This window comes from Balaenoptera musculus, chromosome 8 (genome assembly GCF_009873245.2).
Source record: "Balaenoptera musculus isolate JJ_BM4_2016_0621 chromosome 8, mBalMus1.pri.v3, whole genome shotgun sequence".
NCBI classification, from domain to species: domain Eukaryota; kingdom Metazoa; phylum Chordata; class Mammalia; order Artiodactyla; family Balaenopteridae; genus Balaenoptera; species Balaenoptera musculus.
Window position 1 is genome coordinate 54144051 of NC_045792.1, and position 16297 is coordinate 54160347.

At 40.0% G+C, this 16297-nt stretch overlaps 1 pseudogene; it reads left to right on the forward strand.

Annotated features, from left to right (window-relative positions):
- Positions 1 to 14505, forward strand: part of LOC118899506 — a 76225-nt pseudogene extending 61720 nt beyond the window's left edge.
- The last annotated feature ends 1792 nt before the right edge of the window (positions 14506 to 16297 follow it).

A 16297-nucleotide genomic window follows, 5' to 3' on the forward strand; every position in this document is an offset into this window, starting at 1 on the left:
GGCCTCTCACTATCGTGGCCTCTCTGTTGCGGAGCACAGGATCCAGATGCGCAGGCTCAGTAGTTGTGGTCTCATGGGCCTAGTTGCTCTGCAGCATGTGGGATCTTCCCAGACCAGGGCTCGAACCCGTGTCCCTTGCATTAGCAGGCAGATTCTCAACCACTGCGCCACCAGGGAAGCCCTGTTGGAAGATTTTTAATCACAGTTTCAATTTCAGTTCTTGTGATTGATCTGTTCATATTTTCTATTCTTCCTGTTTCAGTCTCGGCAGGTTCTGCATTTCTAAGAATTTGTCCATTTCTTCCAGGTTGTCCATTTTATTGGCATAGAGTTGCTTGTAGTAATCTCCCATGATCATTTGTATTTCTGCAGTGTCAGTTGTTACTTCTCCTTTTTCATTTCTAATTCTATTGATTTGAGTCTTCTCCCTTTTTTTCTTTGAGTCTGGCTAATGGTTTATCAATGTTGTTTATCTTCTCAAAGAACCAGCTTTACTTTTATTGATCTTTGTTATCATTTCCTTCATTTCTTTTTCATTTATTTCTGTCTGATCTTTATGATTTCTTTCCTTCTACTAACTTTGGTTTTTTTTTGTTCTTCTCTCTCTAATTGCTTTAGGTGCAAGGTTAGGTTTGTATTTGAGATGTTTCCTGTTTCTTAAGGTTAGGATTGTATTGCTATAAACTTCCCTATTAGAACTGCTTTTGCTGCATCCCATAGGTTTTGTGTCGTTCTGTCTCCATTGTCATTGTTTCTAGGTATTTTTGATTTCCCCTTTGATTTCTTCAGTGATCACTTCGTTATTAAGTAGTGTATTGTGTAGCCTCCATGTGTTTGTATTTTTTACAGATCTTTTCCTGTAATTGATATCTAGTCTCATAGCGTTGTGGTCGGAAAAGATACTTGATATGATTTCAATTTTCTTAAATTTACCAAGGCTTGATTTGTGACCCAAGATATGATCTATCCTGGAGAATGTTCCATGAGCACTTGAGAAGAATGTGTATTCTGTTCTTTTTGGATGGAATCTCCTAAAAATATCAATTAAGTCCATCTTGTTTAATGTGTCATTTAAAGCTTGTGTTTCCTTATTTATTTTCATTTTGGATGATCTGTCCATTGGTGAAAGTAAGGTGTTAAAGTCCCCTACTATGATTGTGTTGCTGTCGATTTCCCCTTTTATGGCTGTTAGTATTTGCCTTATGTATTGAGGTGCTCCTATGTTGGGTGCATAAATATTTACAATTGTTATACCTTCCTCTTGGATCGATCCCTTGATCATTATATAGTGTCCTTCTTTGTCTCTTGTAATAGTCTTTAATTAAAGTCTAGTTTGTCTGATATGAGACTTGCTACTCCAGCTTTCTTTTGATTTCCATTTGCATGGAATATCTTTTTCCATCCCCTCACTTTCAGTCTGTATGTGTCTCTAGGTCTGAAGTGGGTCTCTTGTAGACAGCATATATATGGGTCTTGTTTTTGTATCCATTCAGCCAGTCTGTGTCTTTTGGTGGGAGCATTTAATCCATGTACATTTAAGGTAATTATCGATATGTATGTTCCTATTCCCATTTTCTTAAATATTTTGGGTTTGTTATTTTAGGTGTTTTTCCTTCTCTTGTGTTTCTTGCCTAGAGAAGTTCCTTTAGCATTGTTGTAAAGCTGGTTTGGTGGTGCTGAACTCTCTCAGCTTTTGCTTGTCTGTAAAGGTTTTAATTTCTCCATCAAATCTGAATGAGATCCTTGCTGGGTAGAGTAACCTTGGTTGTGGTTTTCTCCTTCATCACTTTAAGTATATATCCTGACACTCCCTTCTGGCTTGCAGAGTTTTACTGCTGAAAGATCAGCTGTTAACCTTATGGGGATTCCCTTGTGTGTTATTTGTTGTTTTTCCCTTGCTGCTTTTAATGTTTTCTTTATATTTAATTTTTGAGTAGTTTGATTAATATGTGTCTTGGCGTGTTTCTCCTTGGTTTATCCTGTTTGGGACTCTCTGTGCTTCTAGGACTTGTTACCTATTTCCTTTCCCATATTAGGGAAGTTTGCAACTATAATCTCTTCAAATATTTTCTCAGTCCCTTTCTTTTTCTTTTCTTCTTCTGGGACCCCTATAATTCAAATGTTGGTGCATTTAATGTTGTCCCAGAGGTCTCTGAGCCTGTCCTCAGTTCTTTTCATTCTTTTTTCTTTATTCTGCTCTGCAGTAGTTATTTCCACTATTTTATCTTCCAGGTCACTTATCCGTTCTTCTGCCTCAGTTATTCTGCTATTGATCTCTTCTAGAGTATTTTTAATTTCATTTATTGTGTTGTTCATTGTTGCTTGTTTCCTCTTTAGTTCTTCTAGGTCCTTGTTAAATGTTTCTTGCATTTTGTCTATTCTATTTCCAAGATTTTGGATCATCTTTACCATCATTATTCTGAACTCTTTTTCAGGTAGACTGCCCATTTCCTCTTCATTTGTTAGGTCTGATGTGTTTTTACCTTGCTCCTTCATCTGCTGTGTTTTTTCTGTCTTCTCATTTTGCTTACATACTGTGTTTGGGTCCTCCTTTTCGCAGGCTGCAGGTTCATAGTTTCCCGTTGTTTTTGTTGTCTGTCCAGTGGCTAAGGTTGGATCAGTGGGTTGTGTAGGGCTTCCGGGTGGATGGGACTAGTGCCTGTGTTCTGGTGGAGTGAGGCGGGATCTTGTCTTTCCTGGTGGGCAGGTCCCCGTCTGGTGGTGTGTTTTGGGGTGTCTGTGACCTTATTATGATTTTGAGGCAGCCTGTCTGCTAATGGATGGGGCTGTGTTCCTGTCTTGCTAGTTGTTTGGCATAGGGTGTCCAGCATGTAGCTTGCTGGTCGTTGAGTGAAGCTGGGTCTTGGTGTTGAGATGGAGATCTCTGGGAGATTTTGGCCGTTTGGTATTATGCGGAGCTGGGAGGTCTCTTGTGGACCAGTGTCCTGAAGTTGGCTCTTCCACCTCAGAGGCAGAGCCTGATGCCTGGCTGGAGCACCAAGAGCCTTCAATCCACACGGCTCAGAATAAAAGGGAGAACAAATAGAAAGAAACAAAGAAAGAAGATAAAATAATGTAAAGTAAGATAAAATAAAATAAAATTATAATAAAAAGTAAAAATAATTATTAAGAAAAAATTTTTTAAAGTAAAAACCAAAAAAAAAAGAAAAAGAAAACAGATGCACAGAACCCTAGGACAAATGGTGAAAGCAAAGCTTTACGGACAAAATATGACACAGAAGCATACACATAACATACTCACAAAAAGAGGAAAAGGGGAAAAATTAATATATCTTGCTCCCAAAGTCCACCTCCTGAATTTGGGATGATTCCTTGTCTATTCAGGTATTCCACAGATGCAGGTACATCAAGTTGATTGTGGAGCTTTAATCCGCTGCTCCTGAGGCTGCTGGGAGAAATTTCCCTTTCTCTTCTTTGTTCTCACAGCTCCCGGGGTTCAGCTTTGGATTTGGACCCGCCTCTGCATGTAGGGTGCCTGAGGGCGTCTGTTCTTCGCTCAGACAGGATGGGGTTAAAGGAGAGGCCTGTGTCAGGGCTCTGGCTCACTCAGGTCGGGGGGGAGGGAGGGTTAGGATGCGGGGCGAGCCTGCGGCGGCAGAGGCCATCGTGGCGTTGCAGCAGCCTGAGGCTAGCTGTGCGTTCTCCCGGGGAAGTTGTCCCTGGATCACGGGAGCCTGGCAGTGGCGGGCTGCACAGGCTCCCGGGAGGGGCAGTGTGGATAGTGACCTGTGCTCGCACACAGGCTTCTTGGTGGCGGCAGCAAGCAGCCTTAGCGTCTCATGCCTGTCTCTGGGGTCCGCGCTGATAGCCGCGGCTCGCGCCCATCTCTGGAGCTCCTTTAAGCAGTGCTCTTAATCCCCTCTCCTCGCGCACCAGGAAACAAAGAGGCAAGAAAAAAGTCTCTTGCTCTTTGGCAGCTCCAGCCTTTCCCGGACTCCCTCCCGGCTAGCTGTGGTGCACTACCCCTTCAGGCTGTGTTCACGCTGCCAACCCAGTCCTCTCCCTGTGATCCGCCCGAAGCCCGAGCCTCAGCTCCCAGCCCCCACCCCCCCGGCGGGGGAGCAGACAAGCCTCTCGGGCTGGTGAGGGCTGTGCGGGAATCTCTCCACTTTGCTCTCCGCACCCCTGTTGCTGCGCTCTCCTCCGCGGCTTCGAAGCTTCCCCCTCCGCCACCCGCAGTCTCCGCCCGCGAAGGGGCTTCCTAGTGTGTGGAAACCTTTCCTCCTTCACAGCTCCCTCCCACTGGTGCAGGTCCCGTCCCTATTCTTTTGTTTCTGTTTTTTCTTTTTTCTTTTGCCCTACCCAGGTACATGGGGAGTTTCTTGCCTTTCTGGAAGTCTGAAGTCTTCTGTCAGCATTCAGTGGGTGTTCTATAGGAGCAGTTCCACGTGTAGATGTATTTCTGATGTATTTATGGGGAGGAAGATGATCTCCGCATCTTACTCTTCCGCCATCTTCCCATCTGTCCTGGGTCACGGTTTTCTCTTATTTGACCTTACCTGTCCAATTGCACTAGTACCATTTGTTGAAAAACTCTCTTTATCCCATTGAATTACTTTTGCCCCTTTGTCAAAAATCATTTTGACATATTTGTGTGGGTCTGTTTGCAGGTTTTATGTTCCACTGATCTCTGTCTGTTCCTTCTCTAATACCACACTATCTTGATTACTGTAGCTATATAGTAAGCCTTAATATTGGGGTAGAGTGATTCTCTCTTTATTCTTTTTTTTCAATATTGTTTTAGTTAATTTTGGGCTATGCCTTAACCATATACATTTCAGAATTGAAACCTTCCAGTATTTTGATTGGAATGCATTAAGTCCGCAGATCACTGTGAGGAGAATTGACATCTTTACAATGTTGAATCTTCCAATCATAAACACATATGTCTCTTCACTTTTTAAATCTTCTTTGATTACTTTCATCAATACTTTGTAGTTTATGGCCTACAGATCCTGTGCTTGTTTTGTTAAGTGTGTACCTAAGTATTTACTTTTCTTTAGAGTAATTGTTAATGGTATTATGTTTCAGTTTCTATAGGTTCATTATTAATATATAGAAATTGTAAATGGTTTTGCATACTGGTTTCAAAAAGTTTTAAAAAGTAGCTTTATACTATGTTTCCTTATTTCTATTTTTTTTAATCTTTAGGAGATCTGTAGAGTTGTCTTAGAGACTATCCTAACATTATTGGGTATCTAATTGCAAGCACTCCTGGAAAGGTGGTAGGCTTATTTTTATCTTACAATTTATACACTGAAACTAAGAACTTGCCAATCTAGTACAAGACAAAGCTGGATTCAAACCCAGGCTTGTACAGAGCTGTTTCCAATATTCTATACCCTCTCAGGGTTAAAACACAAATTTTTGAAGGGACTTACATGGTGTATTTTCCGAGAAGTTTTACCTGAAAATGACAAATTGACTAGATTTACTAGATGTTCTTCTACTAATTGTCCTTCTGTCTCTGTAGACAATGCACAAATATCTACTGACATTTAGTGCATAGTATAATATGGGTTCCATTTCCCCTACTCAGTGCTTTTAAAAATTTGAAATGTAAATATTTACCAGATCAGTATTCATTTATTTATTCCTTCAGTTAGCTATTTATGAAGCAGGTACAGGATATACAGAGATGAGTAAGACAGAGTCTCTGCTTTTAACTTGCTTACAGCCAAGTAAAGAAGACTGATAGGAAAGCAGATAAATAGAGTAGAGGGTGGTAAGTGCTCTGATGGAAGTAAGTACAGTTGCTACACAATAATGTGCTGGAGCTTGCTCGTACCAGCTCACTGGAGCCAATTATTAAATATTCAGGAAATTTGCAAACCTGTTTTATTAGTGGTAGTTGAAATTGGGCTATTGTAGGAGTATTTACATTATGGAAATTGGCAAATTCTAATAGGTTTCCTTTTTTCCCCCTTCTTTCCTCCCTCCTTCCCTCCCTCCTTCCCTCCCTCCACCCCTCCCTCCCTTCTTTCCTTCTTTCCTTCCTTCTTCTTCTCTTTTCTCTTAGGAATGCAGTTTACTGAAATACTACTGTTGGTACAGGAGCAAATGTATTAAATCCAGTTCTTTATCTCACTGTAACATGAGCTCATTTGCATGTCATATCATAAGTTGTCCACTACCAACTACTTCTGGTGATTTAAGCAACAGCCTTTCACAAACAGGTGGCTGTTTCCCTTTTACATGATGAGAGTGAGATTAAGTCTAAATCTCCTGTGGTTCTTTTTCTTCCCAGAGAATATAAAGCAGTTAACATCAACATCAACTTATACATCGTCAATGAACCTTGGCTTTTCTCACTGGCCTGGTGCTCCAGCATTCACTCAGTGACCACAGACAGCATTCAGGTCCTAAATGAGATAAATCACCCTTACTTCTTCATGGTGAGCTGATGGTCCAGATTGTTCTTCCAACTCTGGTACAATAGGGGTCTCTGTCCCCCACCCACCCCTACATTGCCCATTGTGCGTCCCCAGGGAAGCTGCTTAAGAGCAGAGATTTATGTGACATTGGAGATGGTACTCCGCCTTTTCTCACCCAGATCTTTCTGTGATTTTCACAGAAATTAATATTGCTTAATAATTGCTGTTTATTGATCCTCACACTGTGCCTTTCATGCATTATGTAATTTAACCCTCTGAGTTAGCCACTAGGAGTATCCCCATGGGGATCTGAAGTTTGAAGCTTCACATGATGCAAGATTCAAAATGAGGTCTGACTCCAGAGTTTTGTTACTGTAGCCCCACCTTCCTGTAGGCACAGCAACAATGACAGTGGCATGGGGTGTGGGGAGAAAACCAGTGTACTTGATTTCAAAGTGAAAACTGTGTCCTGAGCAAAATGCTTTTGAAAAGGAGAGCGAGTGTTCAGCCACCTACCTTGATTTCCCCTTCTGTTCTGCTACTGCTTACGGCCAGAGGCTTGGGAACCTGAAGACCTGGGTTACACTTCCAGCTAAATCCCTTCACTTATTGTCTGTGAAGGGAACCCCAGCTAACCAGTTAACTACTTCAGAGCCCATTTTTCTTATCAGTGTAGAGTAGGGTGACAAAGTTGGACACAATAGCCTACAACAGAAAACAGCTTAATTTCTCTTTACTGACTTTTTAACCAGCTCTGTGAGCTATGTTTTTCCCTGCCCCTGGATGAAGTCTCACTCAGATCCCATAACTTTTCTAGTCACTCTTACATAATTTTTTAAAGTACCGTTTTGTCACCAAAAAGCCTCAATTCATGATCAAAGTTTCTAGTCCAGAATAATAACCCAGACTCTAAACTGCCGTGACAGTTAAAGCTTTAAGCAGAGAAACCTACATGAGAAGGCTAAATATTTCAGGTTGCCTTCTCCATACCTCCAGCCTCACTGGCCCTTGTTTCTGACTTGCTCAGGGTCAGAAACAGGTAAAAGGCGATCAGGGCCAAGGGCACAATCTCATAGGGCCAGTACTGCACTGAGGCCCTCTGGTGGCAGTGTAAAATTGCTTACCCCTTCTTTCTTGGTGGCTTGGGCAGCTTTCTGCAGATGACCTTCAAGGAAACCTTGGCATATGTGAAGCCTCTCCACTTGTCTGTCCCCATACTATTCCACTTCATGTATGTACTATATAATTTTCTGACGTTTTTGTTTTTTAAAATTGAAAAGTAAACTTGTTCATATAAAATTCAATCATTACAAAAACTATAAATTAGAAAGCAACCCACCCTCCATAATCCTATCCCCCAAATCAGTAATGTCTCAAAATTGTCTCTTTGGACATATTAAATAAAACTTTATTAAGGAAAACTTTTCAGTTTAATACTTGAATTGATAATATTTAAATTGATAATAAATTCATGTGATTCAAAATTCAAAGAGTGTAAAAGGTGAAGGAAGTTTAAAGCTCCCAAGGTCACTTTGGTCAGGGAGGTGGGGCCAGTATCCCAAGGGCTTTCCTAAGCAGCCCACACTCTGGGTTAGAATACGGAGATTCAAATCTTGGCTCTACCACTTATTGTGTGAACTTGGAAATGTTAGTTAACCTGTCTGGGCCTCAGTTTGTTTATTTGTAAATTGGAGATAAAAATAGTACAATAGAAACAATTTTATCCAACACAATTGGGTCTGCTTAGTGGTCTGTTAATTGGAAAAGTTAAAACAGGAAATTGTAAAATAAATTATACACAGTCTATTAGCACTTTACTATGTTTAAAATAACTACCTAATATTTAGTGACTTAAAATTAACAAATATTTGTTTGTCACATTCTGTATGATGGCTGAGTTGTTTCTCTGGTCTAAGCCAGTTTGGCTGGACCAGGTGGTCTAGGGTGGCCTTATCCATATGTCTAAGGTCTTATCTGGGATGACTGTGGTCTCTCTTCATTTGGTCATTCATCCTCAAGGAGGCCAGCTTGTGTATGTTCACCTGGTGGCATTGGGTTCCCAGCAGCAAGAGAGGACAAGCCCCAATGCACATGCCTTTTCAAGGATCTCCCAGTGTGATGTTTTCTAATGTTCCATTGGCCAAAGATAATCACATGGTCAAGTCCAGATTCAAGGTGGGGCAGGGGAGAAGCAGGCTTTACCTCTTGAAGGAAAGGAACAGCAAAGTCACATTTGATACAGGCCTGCATTTTGAAAGGAATAATGTGATCATTTTTATAAACAATATAACAGAAAAATAAACTCAAAATGGATTAAAGACATAAATGTAAGGCTGGATACTATAAAACTGTTAGAGGAAAACGTAGGGAGAACACTCTGCCCAGTAACGCTCTAACTCAGATTCGATGGAGAAATCAGAAGCTTTACAGACAAACAAAAACTAAGAGAATTCAACACCAGCAGACCAGCTTTGCAACAAATGCTAAAGGAACTTCTCTAAGCAGAAAAAGAAAAGCCACAAATAGAAACAGGAAAATTACTAATGGAAAAGCTCACCAGTAAAGGTAGGAAATCATCTGTGCAGAAATATGATACCAAACCCAGCAATTGTGAGAAGAGGAGAGCACAAATGCAGGATATTGGAAATGCATTTGAAATTAAAAGACCGGCAACTTAAAACAATCTTGTGTATATATAAAGCTATATCAAAACTCCATGGTTACTGCAAACCAAAAATCTACAATAGATACACACACAAAAAGAAAAAAGAATCCAAACACAACACTAAAATTGGTCATCAAATCACAAGAGAAGAGAAAAAAGGAGGAAGGGAAGAAAACCTACAAAAACAAATCTGAAACAATTAACAAAATGGCAGCAAGAACATACATATCGATAATTACCTTAAACATATATGGATTAAATGATCCAACCAAAAGACATAGACTGGCCGAATGGATACAGAAACAGGACCTGTATATATGCTGTCTACAAGAGACCCACTGCAGATCTAGGGAAACATACAGACTGAAAGTGAGGGGCTGGAAAAAGGTATTCCATGCAAATGGAAATCAAAAGAAAACTGGACTAGCAATACGCATATCAGACAAAATAGACTTTAAAATAAAGACTCTTACAAGGGACAAAGAAGGACACTACATAATAAGGCAACAATCCAAGAAGATGATATAACAACTGTAAATATATATGCACCCAACATAACAGCACCTCAATATATAAGGCAAATACTAACAACCATAAAGGGAGAAACTGACAGTGACACAATAATAGTGGGGGACTTTTAACACCCCACTTTCATCAATGGACTGATCATTCGGACAGAAAATTAATAAGGAAACACAGGCCTTAAGTCACACATTAGACCAGATGGACTTAACTGATATATATAGAGCATTCCATCCCAAAGCAGCAGAATACACATTCTTCTCAAGTGCATATGGAACATTCTCCAGGATTGAGCACATGCTGGGCCACAAAGTGAGCCTTGGTAAATTTAAGAAAATTGAAATTATATCAAGCATCTTTTCTGACCACATGCTATGAGATTAGAAATCAACTACAAGAAAAAAATCTGTAAAAAAACAAACACGTGGAGGCTAAGCAATATGCTACTAAACAACCAATGGATCAGTGAAGAAATCAAAGAGGAAATCAAAAAATACCTAAAGACAAATGAAAATGAAAGCACAATGATCCAAAACCAATGGGACACAGCAAAAGCAGTTCTAAGAGAGAAGTTCATAGCAATACAATCTTACATCAGGAAACAAGAAAAATGACAAATAAACAACCTAAACTTACACCTAAAGCAAACAGAGAAAGAACAAACAAAACCCAAAGTTAGCAGAAGGAAAGAAATCATAAAGATCAGAGCACAAACAAATGAAATAGAGATGAAGAAAACAATAGAAATGATCAGTGAAACTAAAACCTGTTTTTTTTTTTTTGAAAAAGTAAACAAAATTGATAAACCTTCAGCCAGACTCATCAAGAAAAAAGGGAGAGGGCTCAAATCAATAAAATTAGAAATAAAGAGGAGAAGTTAAAATGGACACCACAGAAATACAAAGGATCATAAGAGACTACTACAGGCAACTGTATGACAATAAATTGGACAACCTAGAAAAAATGGACAAATTCTTAGGTAAAATCTCCCCAGACTGAACCAGGAAGAAATAGAAAATATGAGCAGACCAATCACAAGCACTGAAATTGAAACTGTCATTAAAAAATCTTCCAACAAACAAAAGTCCAGGACCGGGTGGCTTCACAGGCGAATTCTATCAAACATTTAGAGAAGAGCTAACACCTACCCTTCTCAAACTCTTCCAAAAAGTTGCAGAGGGGGGAACACTCCCAAACTCATTCTATGAGGCCACCATCACCCTGATACCAAAACCAGGTAAAGATACAAAAAAAGAAAATTACACGCCACTATCACTGATGAACATAGACGCAAAAATCCTCAACAAAATACTAGCAAACCAAATCCAACAACACATTAAAAGGATCATACACCATGATCAAGTGGGATTTATCAAAAGGATGCAAGGATTTTTCAATATCCGCAAATCAGTCAGCGAGATACACCATATCAACAAATTGAAGAATAAAAACCATATGGTCATCTCAGTAGATGCAGAAAAAGCTGTTGACAAAATTCAACACCCATTTTGTGATAAAAACTCTCCAGAAAGTGGGCAGAGAGGGGAACATACCTCAACATAATAAAGCCTATATATGACAAACCTACAGCTAACATCATACTCAGTGTTGAAGAGCTGAAATCATTTCCTCTAAGATCAGGAACAAGACAAGGTTGCCCACTCTCACCACTATTGTTAAACATAGTTTTAGAAGTTTTAGCCACGACAATCAGGGAAGAAAAAGAAATAAAAGGAATCCAAATTGGAAAAGAAGAAGTAAAACTGTCACTGTTTGAAGATGACATGTTACTATACATAGAAAATTCTAAAGATGCTACCAGAAAACTATTAGAGCCATCAATGAATTTGGTAAAGTTGCAGGTTACAAAGTTAAATCACAGAAATCTCTTACATTTCTATACACTAACAGCAAAAGATCTGAAAGAGAAATTCAAGAAACAATCCTATTTACCATTGCATCAAACAGAATAAAATACCTAGGAATAAACCTACCTGAGGAGACAAAAGATCTGTACTCTGAAAACTATAAGATGCTGATGAAAGAAATCAGAGACCTCACAAACAGATGGAAAGATATACCATGTTCTCAGATTGGATGAATCAATATGGCTAAAATGACTATACTACCCAAGGCAATCTACAGGTTCAATGCAATCCCTATCAAATTACCAATGGCATTTTTCACAGAACTAGATCAAAAAAAATCTTAAAATTTTTATGGAGACACAAGAGACCCTAAATAGCCAAAGCATCTTGAGAAAGAAAAACAGAGCTGGAGGAATCAGGCTCCCTGGCTTCAGACTATACTACAAAGCTACAGTCATCAAAACAGTATGGTACTGGCACAAAAACAGAAATCTAGATCAATGGAACAGGATAGAAAGCCCAGAAATAAACCCACACACCTATGGTCAATTAATCTACGACAAAGGAGGCAAGACTATATAATGGAGAAAAGACAGTCTCTTCAATAAATGGTGCTGGGAAAACTGGACACCTACATGTAAAAAAAAATGAAACTAGGTAATTCACCATTTGACATAGCCTCAAGGTCTTTCCTTTGAGAGTATTTCAGCTGGTTGAATTTTGTATTCTGTTGCTTATGTATACTTCCCAATACACCAGCTATGATTTCTAAGTTTTGTTTTCTTAATGCACAACAAGAACTTAAAGTCATTTGGAGAATGAGGAATCCATGCAGATTTTTATAATCCTCCCACCCCCAGGATCTTAGTGTGTTACTCACACCAAATTAAACTGCAGCTTATTTTTTAATGACCTATTCTGTCATCATCAAGTTTTTCGAAGCATTGACTTAGTTTCCTTGAAAATGCCATACCTTTAAAACTCACATTGTACAGATTTAAGTAACATTAATTACACTGCACAATTATAACAAGTACAGCTGTTCTAAGCCATATGGACAGTAAGAACAACTGATTCTTGGTGACTGTACAGCTCACATGGTGGGCATCCTGGAGCAGGCCAAGGCATCAGTCAGTCAGTTTCCCAGAGGGAATTAGGAGCCTCAGCTTAGTGGAAGTTGGTTAAAACCTTCTATTGTACATGCCTACTAGAGCTGTTGTGAGGATTAGCTGTGAAAATACCCTTAATGTGCTTAAAACACTTGCTTAGCTCCTAAAAATACTTATTAATGTTAGTTGTTGTTCTCATTATTATCATGATCATTCATGTTGTTGTTATTATTATCATTATTAATCAGTCCAAGGAAAGACCTTGGGATAGGATGGAAATGGCATAAGAAAGAATAAAAATGCCAGACCCAGTACCATCAAGTAGTATTGGAGGTGGAATAATGAAGGTAGAAAGGGAGGGTCAAACCAGGCAATTAAAAAATGTACACGATAGAACTTAGAAGATGGAGCTCTGTGAAATGCGTGATTCAGGTAAGGAGCCTAGAGAAGTGAGCATGTTCATTAAGAATTATAATTTCAACATCCTTATTTGAAGCATGGTGATTTAGGAGAATGAGTCATAAATGCTCGTTCACAGACTGGTTGCTTGTTCCTGAGGAGCTTGTTAAAAATGCAGAAATTCTAATTCCTGAGTCTGTAGTGAGGCCCAGGAACCTGTATTACTAAAAGCTGTTTGGGTAGATTTGGATGCACAGCCAGGTTTGGGAAGCCATGCCATGAAAACGTAGAGCACTGGAAGTCAAGAAACTTGAGCTGTAGTCCCGGCTCCAGAATAGATTTGCTATGTGACATCTCTGGGACTCCCTCAGACCTGTGTCTTGAGGGTCCAGGGAGATGAAGTGTGTGAAGTGTTTTATCCCTTGTAGAGCCCTCGACACATGTAAGGGGGCATTGTTAGGATAGTAGCAGGTACTCTCTGTGTTTGAGACCAACCCCATCAATCAACGTTCCTCTGCCTAGTCTGCCACTGCTTCATCCGTGGCAGTCTAACAAGGGACTTGACCCACATGATCTAAAATCCCTTCCAGCTATAAAGTCCTATAACTGTGTTTTCTGTTTTGCAGACACCCAGTTTCTATATGTTCATGTGGATTCTCATGGATATTCTTTCTGCAGTTTTCATATTTTATTTTCATTGGTAAGCATATATTTGTAAATGTAAATGATTTTTTCCCAAAATAAAAATGTAAATGGTTTTATGGAAGTTTGAGGAAAAAACAGTTACATTTGTCCCATAATCCCATATGGTGCATTCTCAGGGATATAGGATTTTATCATCCGAACTTCCTATTTCTTTTCATGCTCCCTGCAGCTCCTCACACCCCTTCTACCTCCTCAATATGAGACCATATTCTAAGGATAAAGACTCTCACTAAAGCGCAATCAAAGCCTGTTTCTACAGATTCATTGTGGATCAGTTGGGAGAGGACAGGGGTTGAAGGTTGTTCAGAACAAGTGCCTCCAAATCTTCCCACCTTCCACAACAGGGGACCCAGCGGGGTGCTGTGTAAAGAGCAAGTTCACACTCTGGAAAGCCTGGGTTTTAGTCCTGTCTTTTCCCTTAGTTGCTGGGTGACCCTGAGAAAATCACTGCCCCTTTCCAGACCATAATCTTTTTATCTGTCCAAGAAAATGACATTTGAGAATTCTTGAGGGAAAATGCTTCAAGATTGCAAGGTTCAGGGTGGGAGAGGGGACATCTGGTAGAAGAATTTTAGCTAGAAGAGACCATGGTTGTTTAGACCTCATCATGCCCATCATTTCCTCATTTGAGTTCTCCTTTAAAGGGGGAAACTACAAACCCTCTGCTTAAGGTAGAATTTGAATGGATAATGTTCTTTTCTGACCACTGCCTGAATTATTGTCATTTTTGGAAGAGGTCTGTGAGGCTCATGGATGGTCTGCTTCCTTCCAGGTGGAGAGAGAGCCAAAGTGAAAAAATCTTCAAAGGATCACCAGTTACACAGGTAAAGTCAGAGGCCTAGCCCACTCCCATCTCTTCATCCCTACCCGTTGCCTCCAGGATACAGGGCCTGCCTTTAATGTTTCTGACAAGAGTTGAAGGAGTCTAAAATCAGGGGGTGGGAACCAGTGAGAAGTTGGGAAAAGTAGCCTGGGCACAGATTCTGGGGGGCCCTTGACAACAGGATTCATTGTGGACTTTATCCTCTAAGCAGTCAGACTCCTTGGAAGATTTTGAACATGGGTGTTTATTACCTCACTTGTTCATATATTCATTCATCACAGTTATTGAGTACCCACTTTGTGCTAGGCACTCTGAGACTGAAGTACCTGAAAGCAGTCTATGGAGAGTGGCCCAAGAGAACAGAGGTTCTGGCCCACAGAGAGCAGTGAGGAAGCAAGCAAAAGTATAGCAGTTGACATCTTTGGGCCAGGCATCTAGGTCCAGGACAGAGAAGCTGCCATGCTTGTCAAGGCTGAATGTGATTTATGTGGCTTCAGTTGTGGGTGATGTATGTTGGAAGGTGGAAGGAGAAAATTGCAGAGATCCTGGAATGCTGGACTAGAGTCTAGGCTCTGCATATAAGCAATCAGGAAATGGCAAATGAGTTTCAAACAAGGGAGCAATATGGTTAGACTTCTGTGTAAAGGGAATAGAATAGCAGAATAACTCTATTATTCGGCAGAATAACTCAGGGCTAAGTAAGTGAGATAGGTCCAGTAAGGGAAGGGAAGCTAGAGTTTATTATTCAGGAGTTGTGGGGATAACACACAGTGAGTTACTAGTTTGGGAAGCCAGTGCAATGTCAAAGGGAAAACAGTTAGGAGGCAGAGGACTGTACAGTACAAGATTACAGTTTCCTCCCATAGCTCTTGGAGCCTTAAGTTGGTATGATCACAAAATCATGAGTTTTGTGTGTACAGTGGTGAAGATCATGAGACGTTCTATACCAGCTGGTGGAGGGTTGACCACATGCATTTACTTAGAGTTGCAGGAATGGATCCACAGGACCATGAAAAATAAGTTCAGAAATTTGAAGAGCAATGGTCTTTCCTACTGTAAAGTGAAACGTTTTAACACAAGCTGACCCAAATTCTTAAGGTATAGAGAGATTTCCAGTAACTCTGAGGTATATGTATTTTTAAAAGATCACTCTGCTGGCTGTTAAGAAGACTGAAGGCTGTATTCCAGCCACCTTATGATTTTTAGTAGTATTAGCAAACTAGGTCTGCCGTAACAAAATACCACAGACTGGGTGCTTTAAACAACAGAAATTTGATTGTCTCACAGTTCTGGAGGCTAGAGGTGCAAGATCAATGTGTCAGCAGGTTTGGTTTCTTCTGAGGCCTTGGCTTGTAGATAGCCACTTTCTTGTTGTGCCTTCACACAGCCTTTCTTCTGTGCACACAGAAACCCCCCAGTGTCCTCTTGTGTCTCCCAAATTTTCTCATCTCTGCTCAGACTGGATCAGAACTCACCCTAATGGCCTCATTTAAATCATGTCTTTAAAGGTCTTATCTCCTAAATTAGTCACATATTGAAGAGCTGGTTGTTAGGACTTCAACATATGAATTTGTGTGGTACACAATTCAGCCCATAACAACAGTAACCTAGCCAAGAAATAAAAAGAGTATGGAAATAGTGAGGAAAGCATGGATGGGAGAGAAGTTTTGAAGGACAGTTTAAAGAACTGTTTAAATCTGAATGAAGGAAGTGGCTATAATGCCTTAGAAAAGTACACAGTTTATTTGACCCCAACTTTCCACAGGTTGAAATGAGAAGAAAATAAGGTGAGTAAAAAATAAGAATTTTTC